Source organism: Mustela nivalis (genome assembly GCF_964662115.1).
Source record: "Mustela nivalis genome assembly, chromosome: 17".
NCBI lineage: Eukaryota > Metazoa > Chordata > Mammalia > Carnivora > Mustelidae > Mustela > Mustela nivalis.
The window spans coordinates 54099711-54124906 of NC_139036.1; the positions used below are offsets into that span (position 1 = coordinate 54099711).

Sequence of the window (25196 nt, forward strand, 5' to 3'; positions counted from 1 at the left end):
GGGCCTTGGAATATACTCTTGTGTTTGCCTGGAACGCTGTCCCTTGCCCCCTGCCCTCCTTCTCCTGATGGCACCCCTCTTCTTCTAGGTATCCGCTTCGATGCCTCCTCCACAAAGAGCCTTTCCTCAGCTTCCCTCCATCCACCCCACCCTGATTATTCTGTGAGCAGCCATCATTTCCTTTCTTCAATGATTTGTCATGATTTCCAATAATTTTTATTTGCTTTGTCTTCCTATTTAAACTTGAAGCTCCTTGAGGGTTGCCCTCTGCTAGGTCAGCACAGTGCCTGACATTTATGAGGACTCAATCAGTATCTGTTGTAACTAATGAATAAAGGTCCTTGCTTTGTCCAGGTTTAATTGGTGCAAGGGAGAGGTAACAACCACCAGAGTCCAGAAACCCTGATCCTCTGGACCATCTTATCTTCATGAATAATAAATACCAGTAAAAGAAAGACGTAGAGTTAAAAAGACCGAGGAAATTAACAGCATAAACTTTTTTGTGTGTATTTTATAACCCGAGACCAACATATTACCCCAATTGTATAACATTTTCCCGACACCCACTTGGGAATCTTTTCTACCTGCACAAGTGTAGGAGTGTATACTTACAAAAATATCTAAATTGTGAAAGAATTGAACAGAAAACCAGATGAAAAAATATTATCAGTGACAAGTTCATACATAGGAATTCACAGTTAAAGTCTATTCATACTATACAAATTTGTCGAGTGCCTGGGATTGTAAATATATGAATGAAGCAATTCTACATTCAGTAGTCAACAGTCTTGCGCGAAAACAAAATATACAATTGTGAAACTATGCTAGGAGCTTATAAAAACAAAACAATATAGAAACTACTTAATTAAGGGCGCCTGGATGGCTCAGTCAGTTAAGCATCTGCCTTCAGCCCAGGTCATGATCCCGGGGTCCTGGGATCGAGCCTGCTTCGGGCTCCCTGCTTCTCCCTCTGCATCCGCTGTCCCCTGCTCATTCTCTCTCTCAAATAAATAAAATCTTTTTTTTTTTTTAAATCTACTTAGTTAATTGGGTTGAAGTTCAAAGTGAATTATAATGAGTTAGGAGAAAACAATTTTTAAAGAGTTTTGGCTAAAGTCTTGAACAGAGTGAGTGAACAGGGACTGGCATAGAAAAATTATAAAGGTTTGAACTGGATTTTTTTTTTTTATTAAGTAGAACTCCCTTATTACCATGTTCTTTGTTACCAAAGTACCTTTAACATATAACATTGTGTGAGTTTCAGGTGAAGCACATGTTGATTTGATACATTGAAAAATTATAATACGGTGGTCATTAGATTGAGATCATGAGCACCTCTATCATGGCACATAATTATCATTTCTTTTTTGTGGTGTGGGAATAATTAAGATCCGGTGTCTCCGCAAGTTTGGTGACAATATACAATGTTGTCCATACTCATTACACTGTGCATTCTATCTCTAGGATTTGTCTCCTAATTACACGTCTGTGCCCTTAAAAAAATATCTCTTCTTTTTCCCCATCCCCAGCCCCAGCCCCTGGTAATCACCATTTTACTTTGTTTTTAGGAATTTGGCTTTTTTAGATTCCACATACAAGGACTAGCACGTGGTATTTGTCGATCTCTGTCTGAACTATTTTACTTAGTGTAATGTTCTCCAGGTTGTCCATGTTATTGCAAATGGCAGGATTTCCTTCTTTCTCATTGCGGAACAACATGTGTGTGTGTGTGTGCGCGCGTACGCACACTACATCTTCTTTATCCATTCATCCCTTGACTGGCTGACATTTACCTTGTTTCCATATCCTGGCTATTGTGAATAATTCTCCAATAACCATGGGAGTGTAGATATCTTTTCCATACCCAGCTTTCATTTCCTTTGGGAGAGCCTCCCCTTATTTTCAAATGCAGAAAATCAGATCCAGTGGATTTTTGCCCCACTTAGGTCGTCTTACAGAGAAGGATCAGAGGGTCAGGAGCCCAGGCACCCAGTCTTTCCACTACATCAACCGGGCCATTTTTGGAGGAGGTAGGGCAAAAATCTCAGCCACAGCACCAAAATGAGTGAGCAGGACGTGGCAGTGGCCATGGCAACAGGATGAGGCTGGGAGTGGAAAGACGTGACAGAAGAGGCTTGGAGGTGAATTGTAGGGTGGCCAACGGCTGGTTTCCTCATGGAACATCCTTATTTTTGGCACATCAACTTGTTGAGTGGCACCTGAGTCATCCCTCTCGAGGCCAGTAACCAACTCAAACAGAGGAACTCACACATCACTCCTTTCACCTTGGGCATCGTGGGCACCCACCAAATATTTGTTGCTTTGCTTTGACTCTGATGCTGGACCTATAAGCATGCAAAGGAGCGGTCTGTGTATGCCGCCACCAAATGTGCTCTATTTATGATGGGAAGGTTCGGAGCAGGAAAAAATAAATCACCTCATTTACAGATAGCAGGCATTGCTCTTACTGAATCAAAATGTCCTTGTTGACATAGAAACAAGAAACAGTTGAGCTGGAAGAACGTGGCAGAGAATGGAAATGTAGCACAGAGGTACTATTTTCACCCTCCCTTGGCTTATGACAACTACACCCATGCATGGTACCACTGGGTGTGGTCCCCTTTCTCTAGCTGGAGAAAGAGCCTCCCCAGAGAAATGTGGATTCTGGCTCTATTCTTTTTGTTGCTGTTGTTAGGATTTCTTTCTTTCTTTCTTTCTTTCTTTATTTATTTGAAAGAGAGAGAAAGAGATAGCAAAAGAGCATGGAGAGGGAGGTGCAGAGAGAGAGGAAGAATCTCAAGTCAATTCTGTACTGAGAGCAGAGCCCAACTTGGAGCTGGATCTCATGACCCTGAGATCATGTCCTGAGGCAAAACCAAGAGTCAGATGCTCAACCGACTGGGCCCCCAGGCACCTTCTCCAGCTCTATTCTTTAATAGCTGTGCCATGACCTTGGGCATTTACCTCTTTGAGCTGCAGCGTCCTCATCTGCTAACACGGGTAAAGCCCTCAGCACAAGGCATGATAAAGACCAGGTGTTCAGCACACATCAAGTCTCCTTTCTTTCCTGACAAAAGTAGCCTCAGGAGAGAGACCAGGCTCCATAGGGGAAAAAGAAAAAATAAAAAAAGAACAATCCTAGGTGGTCTGGTGGCACGAAGAGGGAAGTTTGGGGGAAGACCGAGGAGTGAGAAGTTGTCAAGTCATGGGGCAAGCCTTGAAGCTTGCAGAGAAGAGGAAGGAAGGGGCCATGGTGTCTAAGAGCAAGGTTCAGAATATGGGAACTCAAAGTCTACTTTAAAGCAGGAGCACCTGGGGCAAGTTCAATTCCCTCTTTGGACCTCAACATTCCTGAGCAAACATAGGAAAGTTTTAATATTGATCTTTAGAGTTCCTTTTACCTCATGAGCCAAAGGTTTTAAAGATGGCCATTAAAAGTAAGGGACAGGGCAAGAGAAATGTCCTTGCTGGTTGTCTTTCCCAGCATGGAGCTATAGCCAAATGGAGAAAGGAACTCGTGAGGACCTCAGGAACCTAGGATAGTAACAGAGAGATTGGGGTGGGGTGGGGGGGGGATACACTATTTTCAACCCGGAGGGTCTTTACTTCCTCTTGGGCACCTGTTATTGGTGGGAGGTGGCATGGGAAGAGTGCTAAAGGACACACTTCAATCTACTACAAAGGGCCTTGAGATGGATCAAGTAGGTAAGAAAATCCACGAAAACCATCTGGGGCTTTAACCACGCTTGACTCTAAAGCGAACCCCTGTTTGAAGCATTTCTCTCTTGGCTGCTCTTCCAGAATAAAGGAAAAGGATGAGGTAGGAATTCAAAGCAGAAGTCTATCATACCAAGCAGCTGTCTAGTTCTATCCTGATCTCTGTTAGTCATGTGGCCTGAGGTGTGCTCATAGCTGATTCAGTCCCCTGAAACCTAAACACCTCCAAGATAGGCCAGAGAGTTCTGAGACCTCAGTGGTACAAGACCAGGGAGCCCAAGAACCTAAGTTGGAAAATAGAAGAACATGTGTGTTCTTTGGCTTGGGTAGGCTCACACCACTCTTCCCATCCAAATTATTTGGATCTATGGAGCTAAGTGTATTCTTTCCCTGGGGCTGGCTACCACACAGGGCACCACAAACTGGGTGAGTTAAAGCAACACACATGCATTGTCTCACAGTTGTGGCAGCTGGACGTCTGAAATTATGGGATCAGCAGGGCAACACTCCCTCTGAAGGCACCAGGAAGGATCTGTTGGTCTCATCCCCTCCCGATGCCCTCGGCATCCTGTCTTCTGTCTTGTCATGGTATCCTCCGTGTGACTTCTTTCTTTACCTTCTGTGTCCCAATTTCCCCTCTTGAAAAGGCTCCCAGTCCTATTGGATGAGGGGTCTACCTTATTCCAACATGATGTCATCTTAACAAATTACATCGGCCATGCCCCCTGTGTCCATAGGAAGTCACATTCCGAGGTGCCAGGGAGTCAGGCCTTTAACGTCTTTTAAGGGTACGCGATTCATGATCAAGAGGTCAGGACTTGAAAGTAACAATCCGGAAAGATTAGAGACAGCGAACATTCACTCCTTGTTCCCAATACTCCTTCCCCAGAAGTGATACGTCCAGATGGACACAGTGCAAGCAGCCCTCCCAGATAACCGGCCTCCAAACTCTCTGTCCATTGACTCAGACCTTAGGCTACTCCTCTGTGAGCTTGGGGGCCCCCGTAATGCATTCCAGTCACCAAGTAATACGCCACTCAAATCAATCTACAGAGAAGCTGTTTGTTTAAGTAATGAACCCGGATTGTGTTGCCTCCAAGTAGAAGTAAAATTGTTATTTTGTTTAATGAAGGAACGCTTTCTTGGGGGGGAGGAGGAGGATCACGGAAGACTGAGATCAAAGACCGGCATCTAGGAGAAGTCAGGGTTGTGGACAGATCCCCACCTTGACAGATCATCCTACCAAATTGTTTCCCCAAATCTCCACGTAGAAACAGTCAAGCCAGATACATTCGGTGGGGTGGGAGGCTGGGGACCCACAAAACAACATTTCATTTACTTCTGTCTTTGCTTCAGGTACAGAAAGTTGGGGGGCGGGTAGGAGGGAGTCCTAAAAGAAGGATCCCTCGCTCTTGTCCTCTGTTGTATTATTTCTACATTAGCGTTATCAGGCTGGTTACCGAAAGACAGATGCCCAACAAGAAGCTGATTGCATTTCCCAATCTTATTTGCAAACAAGCGTTCATTTCCTGCTTATCAAGGCACAGTGCGGGTGTTTTGTCCGTTCAAATCATTGTCTTCAGCCGGTGAGGCAAGCCACCGGGCAAGGTTCGCCCCAGCCAGATCCCGGATGCTCAGTGTCATTGAACTCAAGGAGCACATAATTAGTATTGAAAGGTGTGATTGCGGCGCGGTCGGCCAGGTAATCAGCCCCCGATCTCTCTTTGGGATTTTAGACCAATTGGAAATCTTAGCCCAAGAGGAGGCTGGAGGGAATTATCCTGGAAGTGTAGTATCCCTTTTCAAATATAAACACTGGACAATTATCCCAGCCCATCAGCCCTCCCTTGCTCGGCATGTCGGGTCCGGGCGGCAAGCAGAGGGGACCAGGCTCTTCCCCGGGCAGGTCTGCCTCTCAGCCTCGGCTCCCCAGGGCGCTTCCATCAGCTCACTCACATCTTCCAAGACTGTCGCAACCTTGGGATGTCTCTGCAGACCAAGCCTCTTCATCCTGCTGCTTGTTTTGCAAACATTTGGCTGCTTCGTGGGAACCTGCCTCAACCTGAGGCCCGAGTTCCCTGTTGGCTGGGATGCTGGAGGCTTCTTGAGAAGGGCTGGTCTCTTTTCCCAGTCTGATCTGATGGCCTTGGAAGAGACAGACTGGAATGCGCCTCTCTGCGAGCCCTTCACAGACAGGAGGCCCATCCTCGGTTCTCAGAAACCAATAGCCACAGTTGACATGAAACTTGGTTAGGTATTTAAACGGGCATTCGCATAAAAACACATTTTGTTTAGGCAACTCAAGGAAGCATCAAATGAGGACTCTCGTCTCCTTCTGGACCAAGAACAGCTCCCTCCTCCAAGGACAGGGCTGTCGTAGGACAAGGCAGATACCCGTGGAAGTGCAGTCGCCTGTCTATATCAAAGGATGCTTTCTCCGTGTGTTTTGCTTTCACCAAACTCACAATGGCTACCATAGCTAGACAGCAAAATAAACACAAGTATCCATAAAATACCGACTCTTCCAGGCTCTGATGGAGGCTGAGCAGACAGCGACCTGCCCCAGACTTGGAGGCAGGGCCCAGCGTATAAACAAAGTTTGCATGCAAGACTCCGTATATTATCAACACATCGTGATCAGACTCCCGCCAACCGCACAGCAGACACATAACTCTAGTTATGTAATGGGACCATCAGCGAGGGCTATGGGAAAAAGACTTTTTGTTCCTTGCAATGTCTCCTCCACCTAGCGCAGATGGGCTCCGGATGATGTCCCCGGGAGGTTGCAGAGCTCTCAGGGCCACGGCTGCTCCTTCCCACCTTTGAAAACACTGACCTTCCAGGGTGGGCCACTGGGCAGAGGCCGTTTTGCCTTCTGCAGAAACTTCCCCATGTTTCCACGGCACCAAGTGTTCTTAGCATCTTATTATGAAAATGTCAAATATCCGGAAAATTTGAAAAAAGAACAAAAACCAAAAAAACACCATACGTTCATCACTTAATGAGATACAGTTTGAAGTCATTACCTTCTCCTGCATGGTGTTGGTAGAAACAGGGACTCCCCTTCTCCAATCGTCGTTTTTCAAGGGTCTTGTCATGGGAAGACCCCGGGCCTGGGAAATCCGTGGTCCGTGGTTCTTCCAGTGGTCGGCTGCAGCTTATCCCCATCCTGTGTCAGAAGTGAGAAGACCCCTTGGGGTGCCTGGGTGGCTCAGTCATTAAGCATCTGCCTTTGGCTCAGGTCATGATCCCGGGGTCCTGGGATCAAGCCCCACATCGGGCTCCCTGCTCTGTGGGAAGCCTGCTTCTCCCTCTCCCACTCCTCCTGCTTGTGCTCCCTCTCTTGCTATGTCTCTCTCTGTCAAATAAGTAAATAAAATCTTGAAAGGAAAGAAGGAAAGAAGGAAGGAAGGAAGGAAGGATGGAAGGAAAAGAAAAGAGAAAAGAAAAGAAAAGAAAAGAAAAGAAAAAAGAAAAGAAAAATGAGAAGACTGCAGTTATAGACCGACCTGGGTTTTTTATCACAACCCTTCCACTTACCAGCTAGGGGAATTTGGAGTGTGTTATTTTATTGTTCGGAGTCTCAGTATGCCTTCGATGTACGATTGGCACAGAGCTAAATCCAATTAATCCATGGGGACCATTGATTAGACGCCAGGAATTCTTCCTCATGACGCCGGCTAGCCCAGAACCTCACAGTAACCGACGGTGGGAATCAGGCTAGAAACCCAGGCCTGCTGCCTTGGGGTGCCATCATGGAAGGAGCAATAGTGAACGTGGTGTGTCTAGTACAGAGTTTCCACCTCAGCGGCTTTTCAATGAAGAATTCAAGGGTTATTATTATTGGCTGTGGTAGTATTTTAGAGAGGGAACCCGATTACGGTGCAGGACAGAACCAACAACGAGTGCTTCTCATGGCTCCAGCTGCCTACGCCTCGTTGTTTTAATAGTCGAGGCCACCACGAGTATGGGCAGCACCCTAGCTCTAAGGGTAGCACCCCGAAATGACAGGTGTGCCTGGAGAGCTGTGGCTGGCAAAGACCGTTCTTGAGAAGCCCTGCCCTGAGCGCTCAGATTTTTAAATTCAGAACGCTGGATGGGGTGGCTAGGGTAAGAGACTGGAAAACGTTAAAATGACACAGTTTGGTACTTCCCTGCCCTATCAGAATAGAATTCTAACACAAGCACTTGTTAAAGTGAAGCTTTTATTGGCTGGCTCACCTTTTTGGGAAAATTGATGGAGGTTTATCAAATCCAAACTCTGTCCATATGTTCTACTGTAAACATGGCTGTTGACCTCGTGGAAATACGTCGAGACCGGTTCGTTTCTCATCTGCTCCGCGCAGATACTTTCTGTAGTAGCCGCCACGGAATTCTAAACCCTGGAATTTCTGGGGCTGATGCCTCACGGATGATTAGTTCTTCTCTGTTTCTAGGGTAAGATATGAGATTCCTGAAAGGAAACTAAACTACCATGTTTCAACCTTAAATTCCCTGGACTGCTTCCAACACTTCCCTCATCCTAAGCTCCTTCAAACTCATCCTAACCAGATGGCTCCATTAGGAAGCGTGCCACAGATTTCTAAGGTAAGTGTCTCAGCCCTGGGAAAGGTAAAAAAAAAAAAAAAAAAAAAAAGGATGAATGGATGCTAATTTTTGAGGAAGAACCAGCTTTGAGTAAGAGAATCATGGAAGTCCAGACATGTGGCATATAGCTTTTCTAAAAGTTCCAGAGCAAATTCAAGGAAGGAAGGAAAGAAAAAGGGCAGGAGAGCAAACCCATTAGTTCTGAATCCAGAGTGTTGCTCGGCATTAAATAATTAATAACGCCCATTGGCATAAGTCCAGAGATCTGACAACTGAAACAAATCCAACATAGAACAAGTGTTTTGGAAAACTGAAGGTCTCCTACTTATACTATCTTTTCAAAGGCATGCAGTTTCAGACAGACCAAGAGAGGACACTGTGGATGAATGTCACAGATTTTGCATCCCCAATGACAAGGCAGAGGCATATTCTGGGTCTTTGCCCAGTAATAGTTGAAGAAGATAAGTTAGAATTTGAGGGATTGGAGCTACCCTTGGAGTGAGAGATTCCCCAGCCCAGGAGAGAGACACAATCCAGAAAAAAGGGATGGGCGTGATCAGAAGGAAATGATTCCAGCCCTGACCCAGCAGGGAAAGTCTCCCCCAAGTGCAGGTACAGGTGATTTCAGAGCTATATCCACACAGGTAGGATTCTTGCTAAAATCTAAAAAGAAAGAGGAATGAAGCAGGGCGGGGGGGCGGATACATTAGGTAGTAGAGTCCATCAGGAGCCTCCACGTCCTCATGAGAATTTTATTTAAGAACTTGCTCCTAGAAAGGAGTGTCTTGCGAAGAACTTCGGTCACATTAATCCTTCCCTGGGCCATGGCAGTTCACCGCCAGCAGCCGACATGTCATCAGAGAGAAACAATCAAGGATGGGGAAGAGAAAGCCATGTTTGGGGTGGGCTGGCAGAACAACTTCGCGGACTGCCCTGTTTTTTAACATACCCACAAAAGTATGCGGAGCCAAGTGTTCTTTACGCCCGGGCCAGACTTTCCTACCCCACCTTGGGGGGCTGCCAGATTTCGCTGGCTCTCTCTACACTGTCAAGCCTTCTTGTGAAATGACTGGTACTTCCTGCTTCCTGTCGCACCCCAGACCCAGACACGCCACCTCTCCCTGGGTCTCCGCCCTAGGGGAAGCCAAGGGGTGCTTGAGGACACAGAAGCCCCTGTCCGGACGAGGACAACAAGAACAGGGTCCTTTCCCTCCCGTTGCCTCATTTCCTTCCACCTTCCTCTGCTCCCCGCATTCCTTACTGCGGTCCTGCGCACCTGGCTCGAATTCAGCGCCGCATTCCTGCGCCGTCGTGTCCCAGGCTCCCAGCTGCACGGCCATGGGGGATGTTCACAGAGTTCCAGCTCCAAGAAATTCTCATCTCCATAGACCTGTCTACCCACCTCCCACCTGGCCTCCAGAGGAACAGCCAACATTCCTTTAGTCCCACAGAGAAAGGGTGTGACTTGGATTACTCAGTAAAGCCTCCAAGCCAGCATCTTATGCCCCCAAAACAATAGAGTTGTATTTTTCTTGGATTTCATTCTTTTTATTTGGCTGCTCCTTTGATTAGCAGAAAGAACGCCTCTCCCTCCCCCAACTTTTTTTTTTCTTTCTTTCTTTTTTTTTTTTTAAATATACCATCCCTGTTCTTCTGCTCTTCCGGTAGAATCCCAACCCCCAACCTCAGCAAGGTAAGGCCTTGGATCACGAACCTGAGTGACGTCAGTGAGCTTGAGAAACGCCATCCGTTTCTCCTGGGCTTTCTCACACGTGGGAATTGTCTCTTGGGAGTCTACATCCCATCTCTGATCTGTTTGTTTTGGATGCTAATCCCAGGACGCTGGTCGAGGTGTTAGTCAGACTGACCTTTCCCGTTTTCTGAGTCAGTGATCTTAGATCACTAAGTCAGGCGCTAAGTGTTGAAAATTAAAATCAATGTGTGGGGCCCCATCAGTGGGAGCCAGGAAGGTGGGAACAAAGGGGTGAAAGGGAAAAGGTGATGCCTCGGTTTGGGTTGAAACAGACAAAAATCTATCCATCTGCTGTCAAATCCATCCTCATCCAAAAGGGATTCTGCTCTCTGGAAGCGAGGCTCACATTACAAAGAATATTACATGGACCCTCTCTTGGCATGTGGTACCTCTGAAAGTCTAGCCCGGGTCTGAAGTCCCATGCCCCGAACCTTCTGGAAGTCAGGGGGTTTTCTATGTGGGGGGTTCCTGAGCCCCTGAAGTATGTCTGTCAGGCTCCAAGGAGTATTGAAGGAGTATCTTCCCTTTCACTAGGCCGGGACCTTTAGGGCACCCGCCACTTCCAGCCCCGACTTCTCTATCAAGCAGACAGATCTACTGGAACCACAATGATGATAAGGCCAGGTGTCTGGTTTGGACTGGTCTTTTGAATATAGCTCCTAACTAGGATGTCAAAACTCCTAGTAAATCCAGAGTCAATGCAGCTTAAATATCAACAGGAACTCAGACAAGACAACCTCTTGCTTTTAATATGAGAAAACCGGCTTGTTGAGAAGCATGTGGTTCTTAAAATTTTATTTTATTTTATTTTATTTTATTTTATTTTATTTTATTTTATTTATTTATTTTTTTTTTTTTTTTTTTTTTGAGAAGCACCCTGTTTTCCGCAAGACCGCAGAGCACGTGGTCACCTTTTTGGTCTAAGGATTCAGGATTGTTATCAGAAGGATGTGTGGCCTCCTTCTGTTGGCAAGCATCAAGTTCAACCGAATGTCTGGCCCGACCACTTATGCAGAGCCCCATCAGTCCCCAGAACGCTTGTATCCCCCCAAACCAACCACAAAGCATGCTACTCCCAGCTGACTAATTCCAACCCGTAGTCTGGGTCTCCTTCTCCTTCAACATGTCGAGCATAGCAGGTGCAATTCTTTTCAACAAATACTTGTTGAACATCAATTACATGCACAGCATTTGCTCAAATCAGATAATGAAACGATCCTGAATCTGCTTATGAGACCAACCATCCTGAGAGACTTTCCATACACAGTTTCTAAAATTCAGCAACTCCTTCTTTCCTTTTTCGTACAATCCCGTTCCCAAGAAGAGACAGCTTGATTATAAAAGGGAAGAAATTATCTCTGTTTCCTTTTCCCTGAGAACACGCAGACTTACGCACATAGACACTGAGACACGCACCCGTATAAAATCATTATCTGTCCAGTAGGATTTACACATATGTCACAAATATAAACAGGCAAGACACGTCTAAATCTGTACTCCAAGTATGCATCCTTTTTGTTTTTGTTTTGTTTTGTTTTAAGGCCCCACCAAAAGAAAAGGGGGAAAAGGAAAACTCAACAAACCCCTCCAGGAGTCAGATCTATATTGTCAGGTAATTGTTAGCAGAAATCAGCTATAATAACAAGCCATTTTAAAGGAATGTCAATTCACTTCTATCCTGCTTAAAGAAGATCCAGAGTCTGGCTTTGTTCTTAACCTGAGCCGTTTGGAAGAAATAATACCCTCTTTCAGAAACTTGGGGGGGGGGATTTGAAAGGTAGGCTCCCGCTCTCCCCGATCAGCCCTGGAAGGAGGGGTGACTGTCATCAAGAAGGCATGGAGGACAAGGGGAGATGGAGAGGAGAAGGGAGTGGAGGGAAATTGGAAGGGGAGGTGAACCATGAGAGACTATGGACTCTGAATAACAACCTGAGGGTTTTGAAGGGGCGGCGGGGGGGCGGGGTGGGAGGTTGGGGGAACCAGGTGGTGGGTATCAGAGAGGGCACGGATTGCATGGAGCACTGGGTGTGGTGCAAAAACAATGAATACTGTTACGCTGAAAATAAATTTAAAAAAGAAGAAGAAGAAGGAGGAGGAGGAGGCTAGCTCTGGAGATCAGCCAGGAGCCTGGGGGGGTGAGGGGGGGGCGTCCCAGGGAGTGAGGTGACAGGGCAGCAGGAAGCAAGCACCTTGCTTCCAGAAACCTACGAAGGATCTCTATTCCTCCTCCTTGGTGTGGACTCCACAGTCAAGGCCTCGAGAGTGTGGCGGAACCACCAGTCTCTCAGGCAACGTGTCCTCCACCCTCCCTGCTGACGGCCTGTTTGCAGTCTGGGATGGTTTCTTGCAGTTGCTTCTTTCCAAGAGCCTGAGGTTTAGGGTTTGGGTGAGCTTGGTGGTTCGCCTTTTTTTTCCCCTCCCCCTACCCTTTTATTCACAGTTTCCAATACACAAAGCACTTGACAACATCCATGGAAACCTCTGTGGCCACAGACTTAGAAGAAGACAATGACTGAGCGTCAGCCACACACAGGAAAGAACATGGGAGGGTCCCGTGACGTGGTGTTTTTTTTGTTTTTTGTTGGTTTTTTTTTCCTGATCAGGTCCCCAAAACGGTGGAGTTTTGTCTGTCTGTGTTTTATTTGGGGTTTCTGTTGTAGTTGTTGTTTGGTTTTGTTTTTGTTTTTTAGGTTTTTTTGGTTTATTTTTTCCACAAAAGGCCAGACTGATGAGGGCTTTAGAGCTGAGACATGATGGATTTTTAAATGCAGTTGCCCGAGTCGATCCATGTGGATGGACAGTTGAACAGCACAGAGCCGGCCCTCTCTCAGACATTCGAGAAATGTTTGTGGAATGAATGTGTGCTGTTTCTTTTTTTCTTTTTTTTTTTTTAATTTTTTATTTTTTATAAACATATATTTTTATCCCCAGGGGTACAGGTCTGTGTTATCCCCAGGGGTACAGGTCTGTGAATCACCAGGTTTACACACTTCATAGCACTCACTAAAGCACATACCCTCCCCAATGTCCATAATCCCACCCCCTTCTCCCAAACCCCCTCCCCCCAGCAACCCTCAGTTTGTTTTGTGAGATTAAGAGTCACTTATGGTTTGTCTCCCTCCCAATCCCATCTTGTTTCATTTATTCTTCTCCTACCCACTTAAGCCCCCATGTTGGCACTATTGGGCATTTACCCTAAAGATACAAACGTAGTGATCCAAAGGGGCACGTGCACCCGAATGTTTATAGCAGCAATGTCCACAATAGCCAAACTATGGAAAGAACCTAGATGTCCATCAACAGATGAATGGATCAAGAAGATGTGGTATATATACACAATAGAATACTATGCAGCCGTCAAAAGAAATGAAATCTTGCCATTTGCAACAACAGGGATGGAACTAGAGCGTATCATGCTTAGCGAAATAAGTCAAGCAGAGAAAGACAACTATCATATGGTGATGTGTGCTGTTTCTTTAAAGAGTTCTGTGTCCTTGTTAGAACCTAGTGGATGCTTCCTACAGGCAGGAGTCCTGAGTTTGAGTGTGTCATTGTTCTTATCCCCAGTAGGTCTCCCTGGCTCCCCTGAGAAGGACTCCGAGCTCAGGGCACAGCAATTAAATGTGATCTTTGTCCTCTTGAAACCTGCTGTCCTCATCCTATATATTCATTCTCAGGAAACAGTCCTTCCCAATCGCCTTTACCCCACTCTCCCATCTTTTCTAACCAATTATACAAGAATAAGCGGCAAAAATGAAGACTGAGGCATGGGGAGTTCTAAGCTGGCTCTGGCATGGGAAAAACAGCTAGACCCTGCGCCATCGTCAAGGGTCCCAGGGTCTCTGCCCCACCTTCTGTGACTCCAGTTTCCCCCCTCCTTAACCCGGCATCAGAGTCTGGGCATGTGGAACACGACCATGTTTGAGACATCAGTCTTTTCTGTACAGAAGAAATGCGTTCTCACTCAGACCATGTTTGAACCAGAGGATGCTAATTTTGTCATCACAAAAGGGACATGTCCTTCAGCTTCAAGGGACAAGTCGGGAGCCTGTGCAGAAGGGAAGGATGGCTCATAAGAGCAAACAGCGATGTCAGAGCAGGTGCAACCACTGAGATCATCGTCATCATCATCAACCACTGAGATCGTCATATCCGCCATGGCCTGTGCTAAAGGCAAGCCCCCATATGTGGGTTTGCATTGCCCTAAGAAACAGAGTCCCAAGGAAATGAGGCAGGGCCCCAAAGAGACAAGACTATGGGTAAACAGTTTCCCCCACCATAGACTAGAGATGATGAAGGCATAGCCCTACTGGTCTCCCAGTAAATGAATTATTACAGAGTAAGTAAGCATCCCAGAGTTGGTAGCTACTGGTTCCTTATTCCACTGTTGTGGTGAGTGGGTTTTTACCCGTTAAGACTTAAAGTTTTGAAAGTTCAGACAAGAGAACTAACCACTCTAGACCTCAGCTTTCTCATCGGTTAAATGGGAAAAAGAGTAAGAACTCCTATGGAAGGTTGGGGGTGGGGGGATAGGAGCTCTATCCAGGGAAAGCCCTTTGCACACCCGTGGAGTACACCGTAAGGGTCTGCAAACATTTCTTCTGGCTAATGTTCCAACAGAGCAGAAAAGAAAAATTTAGATCAGGGTGGTCATGGAGGGCCTGCACTTCCAAATGAGGGTTTGCCTGGATTTAAAGCGGATAGAGTCAACCCCCTTCTGCCCAGCAGCACAAAATGGTTTGGGAAATCCCGACAGGACTGGGTCCAGGGGTACAAAGGCTGCCACCTAGCCCAGAGAAAAACAGAAATCCAACACGCACCAGAGTAAAATGAAGTAAAGTGATGGCCGTGAGACCAAATCAGCCAACGCACCACTCCTGCAAACCCAGAAAAGTTCTCATGAAAGATAAATTAAGAGGCGGGAAGACACGTTAGAAGTGCATGGTTCAAATCACACTTTGTTCTCTGCTCCCCCCCCCCCCAGAGAAAGGCAGCCAAACTCTGATTAGGAAAGAAAGGAGAAGATAAGATCAAAAAGTGCAGTTGACAAAGGAGCGAAGCCCCAACCTCCCCGGGTGACCCAAAATGGAGCGCCAGCGCAGAGAGGACCAGGCTTGTGGGGGCGGGGGGGGGGGAGCCGGCTCCCAGGGGGCGGCTGGCCTGCGTGACCGGGAGCAGGACTGCGAGCTCACAGCAGCCTGCGGAATGCTCGGCGCAGGGCCCCGTGCGGGGGCAGGGAGGGGGCCCGCAGGCGCGCACCCCCACCCGGATCCTGGGATCTGCCGCTCCCATTAACTGTGCGACCTTGAGCCTGCCACACGCTAGTCTCGGGCCTTCAGTTTCTTCACATGAAAAGTAAAGAGTAATTTCTTCCCCTCACCACCTCGGAGAGACAGACGTCCAGGGAATAGGGTTGACGAGTGGATGTAAGGGCACTTCAGAAGCAGACGCAGGAAGCATCGGCCAGGAATATTCATTAGTAGTGGGATTATTTTTTCAGCAATAGGTGAGGAGGAGGAAAGCAGATGAATAGGAATGCTTTTTCGTGATCTGCACGCGGGAGACACAGGAGAGGGCTGCGCTCCCCCGTCGCTCCCCAGTGTCCCCTGCTGACGAGTGTTGGGTGGGCACCGTGCAGAGCTGTCCTATGCGAGTCCAGACAAAGGCGGGGAAAGGGGACGGAGAGATAGAGCCCACAGTGTGGACCGAAGCATTACAGGGTGCCTTGGGCGGAGGGGAGAACACAGGCTGTGAATGGACGGAGGCCAAGGCGAAGGTTTCTCCTCTCCCAGCTGACACCCCGTATTTCCTACCTGGGGTGGCTGCCTACTGATGAGAGCAGAAGGCTCATTCTTGACCCCTTACTGCATGGCCCCGCCCACCTGAGCCAAAAGTGTCACCCAGGAGCAGCAAAAAGCTAAGGCACTTTGGACACTTAATACTTAAATAAATACCTGTTGAAATGAACTCCGCCCACCCCACCCCACCCCGCCCCGCCCCGCCCCCGCTCTCAAGCCAGCGCAATAGTTCCTGAAGCTAGTGTTTCTCTCCTCCTCCTCCTTCTCCTTCTTCTAAATAAATCACAGTTTGGATTTAGGGGCCGGGATGGAGATGTGTGACATTGTTTCTCAAATGCCTCCGGTTGGAAAGCATGTAGGGTGTTAGGTTCTAACTGAATCCCAAGTCCCAGAAGGGCCTAGACAGGGCACATCCAAATACACAGGCTTCCATCCCTGCTGGCCCTTTAAATCCCCCCCCTCCCCAGAAGGAGTTGGGGAGGGATTTGTGTTTCTGGGGCTCTTGGGACTGAAGTCCCTGGGGCCATCTGGGAGTGATTAGCCTACAGATTTCAGGTAGCTCTAGCCACACGTGCAGCCCACATGACACCCCCTAATTCCGTACCCACAGCTCTCCTTCTCCAAACAAACAGCAGTGCCTTTTGCAGAGAAAAGAAAATGCCTTCCTTAGAGGAGCTGCAGGGAAAAGCCGGGTCACACTTGCCTCCTCGGCCCTTGCCACCCGCCTCCAATCCCCACCCCCCCCCCACCCCGCCCACCATTCATTCAACAGTCAGCCACTCTGGGGTTCATCCGTGAAAGGACTGTGCTTTGTGCTTAGAAAAGCAAGCAAGAAAACCAGGAAGAAAAAAATATTTATTATCATTGTATATTTGGGTAGCAAAGTCTAGAGGTTTTAGAGGTTCTGATATGTTAATAATGACTTCAGTTTGTGGTTTGATTGTTTTCTCAAAACCTGTAAATCCAGGCCAGAAATGTGTAAAGATTGCAATCTGAAAGCTTTATGTCCATCAATCCAAATGTTCTCCAAAGGCATGTCTCTAACACCCTTTCGTCTAGAAAGAAGTCAGAGGACAGGAAATTTAGAAGTTTCCGGGCAAGGACAGATTTCCTTGTGAGTGGCACAGATAGTCACCTACAGGCCACATTTTGAGGGAAGCCATAAAGACATCTCATCTAACTGGCCAAGGAATCCCACTATGCTCCTGGGAGCTGAAATGTACCATTAGGTATTCATTGCTTTGGCTAAATGTCGGTCACTCATTCCTGCACTACACATTTATTTTGCAGAGTCTACATGGCACACAGAATGGGGATATGAAGGGAATAACACCCTGTCATTGTCCTCAAGGAGATCACAGTTTAGGGGGTGAGAATATACACACAGTAGACAAATGACAGCATGAAAAGGCATGAACACAATGTTTTAAGAACACAAATATCTCTTCTCTGAGAGAGATCAAGTCTTCACGGAGGGTATAGCATTTGAACTGGATCTCCGTTCCCTACCACAATCTGGCTGCCTCTCAGACTGACTATTCTCAGACTGAGAATAGACTGAGCCTTACTAGTCATTTACTCCATAGTCTGAATGAGCCTCACATCTTTTCTATGAGAACAGGATGGCTTTTTCTGGGAGAGACACCCTTCCCAGAAAAGAGAGAGGAGGACTGCAAGCCAGGGGTGTAGGGAAGGCTCCCCAGTACAGTAGAAAGGAAAATCTTGAAGATGGGGAAGAATCCAGCACATCAGTCTAGGAAGACAGGTCCTGTTCCGCCCATGGGTCTTAGAGAAACAACCAAAGGACTTGAGGAATTAGGGACACTGGAGAGACTTGAGGAATTAGGGTTGCTCCTAGGCATGAGTAGTAGTAATAATAATATTAATAATAATAATAATAATAATAATAATACTTCTTTTCTTCTAAGGGAGCATTGTTTGGAATTTTTCAGAATCCAGATATAATCTAACAATTTCTCTGAACTCACTCTTAAGCCTCAAAGGCAACCTTACTCCCACTTCCTGGTTGGTTTGACTGAAAAATCAAAGTGTCCTTGGCAGAGGTGAAGTTGGGCTGGGAAAGCCCAGGGACAGGAGAGGTAGGTGAGTGTTCCTTCCGTCCTTTGTCTGACCTGAGCAATCCTCTGGGTTGATGAAACTAGCCCAGAAGTTGGCAGAAGCGGGTCTCAGGCCTTGCTGATCTGAGGCAGGTGAACTTGGAGGCCAATGCCCCTAACCGTATCACCCCTGAAACCCTGCTTTCCTCAGACCTAAGTTTCTGGAGGAGAGTCAGAATCCGGAGAACCTCCTAAGTGCCAGGAAAATAAAAAGCAATTAGTGACTTTTGCTTTAGGCAGAATCTGGAGGGGAAAAACAAATCCTGGAGCCCCACAAAACCCCACCTCCCTGGGCCTCTTCCGGAACCACAATGTTCAGCCCACTCAGCGTTTGGCCAATGCCACTCTCTCCTCCCTCAGAAGATTTCTTTGCTCCTGGAAAATCATCTGGAAACTGTCATCACCACTGTGCTGGTTGGCAGATGTCCCCCAAAGAGAGAGTGAAGCGTACCACACACTACAAGGCATTTCTGGGCTTGGACCAAGAAAGGGGAGGGGCGGTGGGGTGGGAGGCGATGGCTCAGGCAAGGAGCAGGCGGCATCACCAGCAATGGAAGGAGAGAGGTGACTTCTGGGGCCCAGGAAAGGATGGAAAGGCCTCTGCCGCTGAGCCAGGTGCTCCAGGACCACTCCTCGAGCTTTGCCTTCCCCTCAGCACTGATGGAGGGCTAAGGAGGGGAAGCAACTCTGATTCATGCAGTCTTTCAGAACAAAGAAAGAGAAATTCATGGTAAAGGCAGAGAGGGTCTCAGAACACAAAATGGGGGGAGGGGGATGTAAAATGGGATATGGGCAGACAGAGGCTGAACCCACCCACGACTGGCCTCCATCATCTAGAGTCCCAGAACCAACATTCAGGCCCATGCACCCCACTGCTCCAGGTCCACACAGCCTTCTGGGGTCACCTGTGCTTCAAAATCTGCAAGCACCTGCTGCCCAAGAGACCCCATGCCTTTATTATAGCTGACGTTCAAAGGAAAACTAGGGTCTGGGCTCCCTCGGGAGAATGTGTCCGGGAGGGACCCCAGGAAGAAGTTGAGCCTGGAGGCAGAGGGGGTATGGGTGAATGCCTGGGGGCAGTGTCCGAGCAAGACCACCCAGTGTGCCTTCCTTTCCTACAGAGATAGCAACCCTAGCCAGATACCCCCTTTTCTTCCAGTTGCTGAGGGAGACATGTCACCCTGAGAGATGTCTCCATGGCACCAAGAAAGTATTTTAGGGAAAGATGTCTACATTTAGGGCCCTCTGAGGCTTCACCTTCTCTTTTAAAGAATAATAAATGCTCTGATGATTGAATCTAGGGGGACCGTGTCCTTAATTTATAGCAGGAACTGCTTACTTGTCTCTGCCTTGTACGTAGATATTAAGGGTAAGAAGACAGTTCACGGACAACCCAAGCTGAAAATTTTGTAAGCTTTAGGAGCACCGCAAAGAGAGGCCGTTTCTGCAAACAGCCCATACCTCCTCCAGGCTGTGCTCTGCTGGGTCTTCCCTCGCATTTCAGCCAATCTGGAAATCCAGGGGAGAAGGAGGTTCCTGTGCTAGGACTCCCTGTGAAAGCAAAACGCTCTGCCCTTTCGCATAAGATGGAAATACACCGTGTTCTTAAGATAGTAACAGGGAGTTTGTGAGATTCTCTGGAGACTGAAGGAAGGGGAAAGGAACAAACAGAAAACTGTCCCTCTCTTCTTTGCCTGGCCCAATGTCATTCTCATTAAAAAAAAAAAAAAAAAAGTGGGGAGGAGGTGTAACAGAGGGGGGAAAGACATTGAAGACTGCGCTGACACCTTTTACATCAGTGAAAAGGTCTTGGGAGAAAGATGTTAAAGAGAAAAAAGGGGAGAAATTCAGGGAAAGGAGGGAAAAACCTGCTTTCTCAAAATTCCCTGATCTGTCTATTCGACGCTGAGACAGTACCGGAGACAGTCCTGGTTTCCTCTTCAAACAAACCCAGGAAGGAATCCTGTAAAAACCCTGGCTCTCCCGCGGGCTTGCAGACAGCAACGCGCACCAAGAAATTAATTTGAAATAATCAATGACAGGGTAGGCAGCCCAGCGGGTCCCTGGGTTCCCTGCGGGCCCCACTTTCCCAAGAAACCCCCCAGGCCATTCTCCATGACTGGGGATCAACCAATCTCTGGGTAGTTTTGTGATGTCAGGGATCCGAGAACCTTCCGCAGACAGAGCCGCTGCCCCCCGCCCCCCCCGCCCCCCCCCCTCCCCGGCCGCGTTAAGACAGCACTCTCCCGGAAACTTCAAAGTTGGGGGCTGACTTCAGGGCCTCCGCACTCCCGGTTTCCCCGGGAAGAAAGAGCTGCCCACGGACATCCCCCCCCCCCCCCCACCGAAGTCAGGCAACCGGGCTGCGCGCAGAAAAGCCGAGCCCGGTTTGGCCCGGGGAATCTATAGGTTCCAGTAACTCAGAAGATGCACCCCGGAGGGAGTGGGGCGCGGGGAGCGGGTGAGGGGGAGCTCGAGCGCCTGGGTGAGAGAGAAAAGGTTTGCAAAGTCACAAGATAATGCGTCTTTAATTCGGACAGTTACCTTTGGAATTGTATACTACCAGCATTTCTCCCTTTTCCGTGGTTTGATGGAAACATTTTCTCCCAATAAAGCGCCGACGCAATAACCCACTGGCTACGATATCTTAGTGGGAGTAGCTGGTTAGAGTCCCTTCAGCTTGAGATGAAGTCCCCGCCATAAGCCAGTCTACCCTGGGAGAACCACACAAAACTATCCCGGGAGAATCTCTGCTCTTTTCCGCTGAAGTCCTCCCTGGGGCTGCACAGGCCCAAAGGGGACAGGAGGGAAGGAGGAGGCACAGGTGTGACCCCGGAGAACTGCGGAGGAAGCTCTTGGTGCTGAAGGGAGCCCCCTGGCTCCGTGGACTGCGCTGAGCACTTTATTTATATTTTTAGATCAGCAAGGCCAAAAGCACCTTCAAATGAAAATGCCTGAAATTTTTTTTTTTTTAAAGAGGAAAATTGCAGAGGGAAAAAGTAAAATTTGGCCTAAGGAAATTTCCAGGCTGTTCTAAGGATGCTTTGAGGGAATCCGAATGAAGCGTGGTTCCCCTGTACCCTGCCTAAAAGACTGGTATTTTCAGAAAAGGAAGGGGGAAACACACACACACACACACACACACACTCTCTCTCTCTCTCTCTCTCTCCCCCCCCCCCCCCTTTGGAAGCTCAGTCCCTTTGGAACTGTGACTTCCTACTCCCATCCCCGCCCCCCCCCCCCCCCCCCCCCGCTAGTCAGTCCAGGTTGAGCCAGCAACTGCCGCCTCCTGCTTGGCTCGGGTCCGCACGCCGCCCCTCCCCCCCCAACCCCCCCGGCGGGCGCCCCGCTGGGCCCCAGCCGCCCGCGGCCCCACAACCCGGCCAGGTCACCCTGGAGCACTTTGCAGGTTCACGCCTCCCTTACCCAGCATCTCTCTTCCGCCTCATTCCTCTTTCTGTGAGAAAACAGGAAAGGGAAGAAAAGAAAGCCCTTTTTGGCCTACAGTTTCAGGGGGCGCTGGGACTCTACGGTCTTAGGCGACCCATGTCTGGTAATCTCCCCAAGTAGGGCGCGGGTCTGGGGAGAGGACTATACAGTCGCGTGCGTTTATGGACCTGTTGCTGGGAGCCCTGGAGGCCTGCGACGGGTCCCACGCCCACTGGGGCAAAATGTCCCAAGATCGCATTTACTTGGCGGTCCGCAGATATTTACTGCGCACCTGCGAAGCTACCTGGACCTTTCCTTGTGCTGCTGCTCTCGGTCCCATGCTCCGTCCTGAGACGAGGGCTTACCCGCCGCCTCTCTCCCCAGAGAACCGGTGTCCGGCCTGGAGAGCGACCGGCAAATGCGCTCCCCCCGGGTGAAAAGTACTAATTACCGAGGAGCCCCTGGGAGCGCAGAACTCGGGAACCACGGGTTCCCCACTACCCCCACCCCCCCATCCCCACCTCACCCCCAGGGATTGGGGTCTTGCAAGGGAACCGAGCTCCAGGGAATTGACAGAAGAGAAACCGAGTCCCCCTAAGCACCTCTACAGAGGACATTGCCCGGGACGAGATCTGCAGGAGACGCTGCTGCTCAACCCAACCGAATTTTTCAGGGACACACACCCCTGCTGAACACGGATTTAGACACGCTCCCCACTTTTGCTAAGAAATTTTGGAGCGGGAATTATGGTTCCCAATTCCCCCAGGCGGAGGGGACCCCATTCGCCCACGCCGTCCACTGCCATCCGGAGATGGAAACTCCCCTGTGCGATGTGTTCACACCGCCATCCGGAGATGGCCCACGAAACTCACTGTAAGCCAACATCTCTGGGCTCTGGACTCCGCGCCCGCGTAGACGCGGAGGGAGCTTGGCGGCCCAAACTAGGGAAATTGAACCCGCCGGCGGCCCTAGTCGCTGAAGGCAGGGAGGGGTGAGGAGGAAGGCGGTGATCCCGGACCTCGGTTTCGCGAGGTCCGCCGTGGGATCTGCTCGAACCTCCAAGTCTCCGCTCCTCAAGGCAGACCTCGGGGCGCTTGCTTAGAGCGGGGACCGGTATGCACGTCGCAGACTGGGGAAGTGCCTTCCGCTGCCTGCCCTTTTTCTTGACCTGCGTCCATTCCCTTCCGTATCCCCACCAGCATGAGGAGCCCAACGCGTTGGGCTCTGGGCAGAATGCTCTGGCTGGTACAGAGTCAACAGCCTCAGTTTCCCGATCTGGAACCTGAACCCCGAGAATGGGTTCCTTTCCCTCTGGCTCTCGCTGACACGGGTCCTCGGGTGGTGGGGCCGCGAGCGTCTTCCTGGGGCAGGGAGGAGAGATCAGAGGTGACCAGAACCCCTGAGTAGGGGGTGGGGGAGTTGGCACCAGAGCCCCCTGCAGAGATACAGGGACTAATCAATGGTGTCCACGAGTCAGACTTGGCCTGGTCCTGGCAGGAGCAGAGGACCATGTCTGCTCTCTGGGAGGCAGGGGTCCTTTTCCTGGACCCGGCCTCCCCGTCCCGTGCAGACTAGAAACGTCAGGCACCTTGAGCTCTCTTTTCTTGCCAGGTCCCCTGTAAGACACACGCCTCCCAGTTCCTCTCACTGGGCTGCCCAGAGGTGAATCCAAACGGGAGGAAATATCGAGTAGGAATTTCTGCAGAGATCAATCTCAGCGGCAAAGCAGTCCTGATGGAGTGGAGCACACCACCACCATCCCCCACCATCACTCAAGCTTTCCTGCAGTTTCTGCGAGTGAAACAGTTTCTGGGCTTTTGGCGCCCCCTCTGGATGCAGCTGAAAATTGCGTCATTTAAAAAGTCAACTGATTGTTTATCAGTGTTCGAGAAGATACAGGAATACCAAGTGTTTGCATCAAACGAACAGAAAATGTTCAAAACGTTGTAAATTCATGATTTAAAATTCTATAGATTACGCATCTCCTATAACGTAATTGCATTAAATATATATTTATGTGTATATATTTATCTTGACAAATATTTAGAGAAATATTCGAAAGTATCTTAAAGTCCCGGTCTTCAGTGCCTTTAAGTCCGTAAACACAAGAATTACAATAAAATGCAACTGAACACATTCGTCTTGGCTAAAATTTCTGCCCGAAGTTCTAGTTTCTGAGTGTGCTCCTGGGTCAGGTGCCTACGAATCACACAGTTATACTCACAAATGTCCCCTCCCCACGACACAGAAATCAGTTGAGACTACGCGGGACTCTTTTCTCCCAAGAAAGGATGAAGTTGTTCTTGTACTTTCCCAGCGTATTCCCGGAGCCATGAGTACGTGGCGCAGGTCTCGAAAACTTGTAAACAACCTATAAGGTACTATAGACATCCACTCTGAGTGAGTTACACCCGTTTAACAAGTAAATAGTATTTAACTGTAGTTGCAACTTAACTACCTTCTGAAGAGCTCCGTTTCCTAAAAGAAAGGTCGACTTCTTTGGAAGAAAATAAGAGAAAACGAGATTTAGAAAAAAAAAATTTTTTTTCCAGGAAAACATTCTTTTAAATCTTGCAATAGTGTCCGCAATGTGCAAATTAGAAATGAACAAGTCTTTGCTATGATGCGGGCGGATTCACCACAATAATCATTTAATTCGAAGCGGACATCTGGGAGAGCCAGAAAGGGGGAAGTTTAAAATTAGGAGAGTTCCACAGTCGTGCTTTTATTTGTGATTCTGAAGACAGGTAACCCGCAGAAGCCTAGGGTTTTTCTTCTCTTCCAGAACTGAATCCTAACCGGGCACTAAAGGCAGTTGGTGCAAACACAAAGGTTGCGCTCAAATCACGCTCGAGATACATCAGAGACACCCCCAATCCCTCCCATGGAACTCCTAGCTGTCTGCCAGTCGGAGAAGGACCCGACTGCAGTCGGGAGACGCGAGCGTCACCCCTCCAGGTGTTTTGTAAAGGAGGGCGAAACAGGCGAGCTGCACGACTCCGCCAAAGTGGAGTGTTTTGTCTGCGGTGGTGCCCATGTGTCTGGCCTTTTACAAACCAAGTGACCGGCCTCAGCCTCCCGGCCCTGGACGGCCACATTCGCAAAGTTCGATCTCGCCAAGCCAGAGCAGTTTGCAAGCCCTTTCCAGTGGCAACCCTCCTGACGTTTGGATTCGGCCAGGAGGTGAAAAGCAGAACGTCAAAGCAATTGCCTGTCACTGAGCAGGGCCGCGGGCTGGGGGCTCCGGGGGCTGGAGAAGGACTTTTCAGAGTTCAAGGTCGCCGTGGCTCGGGGCCGCTCCCGCAAGCGCGGGGCTACCGCGTCGCCGCCGCCAGCCTCCGCGGGGACTTATCTTTGGTCTTCATTGATTCCCCTTGCAAGAGCGCAGAAGAATCCCGACCAGCCGCACCAGCCCCGGCGAACCAGAGCATGTTAATCTATTTATATGGATTATTACAGAGGAACAGCGGACGTTGAGTCACCAAAACCTTTGCTTCAAAAGACCATTTCTAAGCACTTTCGGAGGAGGCAGGCTCCGGGAGCATAAACTGGGCTACCCGGTAAAGAGCGACTGCTTTTCGAACGCTCCGAACTCCAGCTAAGTCTCCGGGACCGCGCAGAAAGCAGTGAAAAGAAATGCTTGGGGAAGATCCTAGTCTAGACACACGCGCGCGCGCGCACGCACACACACACAAACACACACACGCACGCAAAATTCGTGCGGAGACCGCACCAAACTTCTGACATGACGAGAGTACGGCAAACTTACACACTTGGACGTCCCAGGTCCCCCGC

At 48.9% G+C, this 25196-nt stretch overlaps 1 long non-coding RNA gene across 1 annotated transcript; it reads right to left on the reverse strand.

Moving 5' to 3' along the window:
- Positions 1-1557: 1557 nt before the first annotated feature.
- On the reverse strand, positions 1558-25195 carry LOC309852167. Its single transcript, XR_014305119.1, has 3 exons — positions 25171-25195; positions 7939-8149; positions 1558-6886 (listed from the first exon to the last, which is right to left on the reverse strand). It is a non-coding gene; the product is annotated as an uncharacterized lncRNA (long non-coding RNA).
- Between the last annotated feature and the right edge of the window lies 1 nt (position 25196).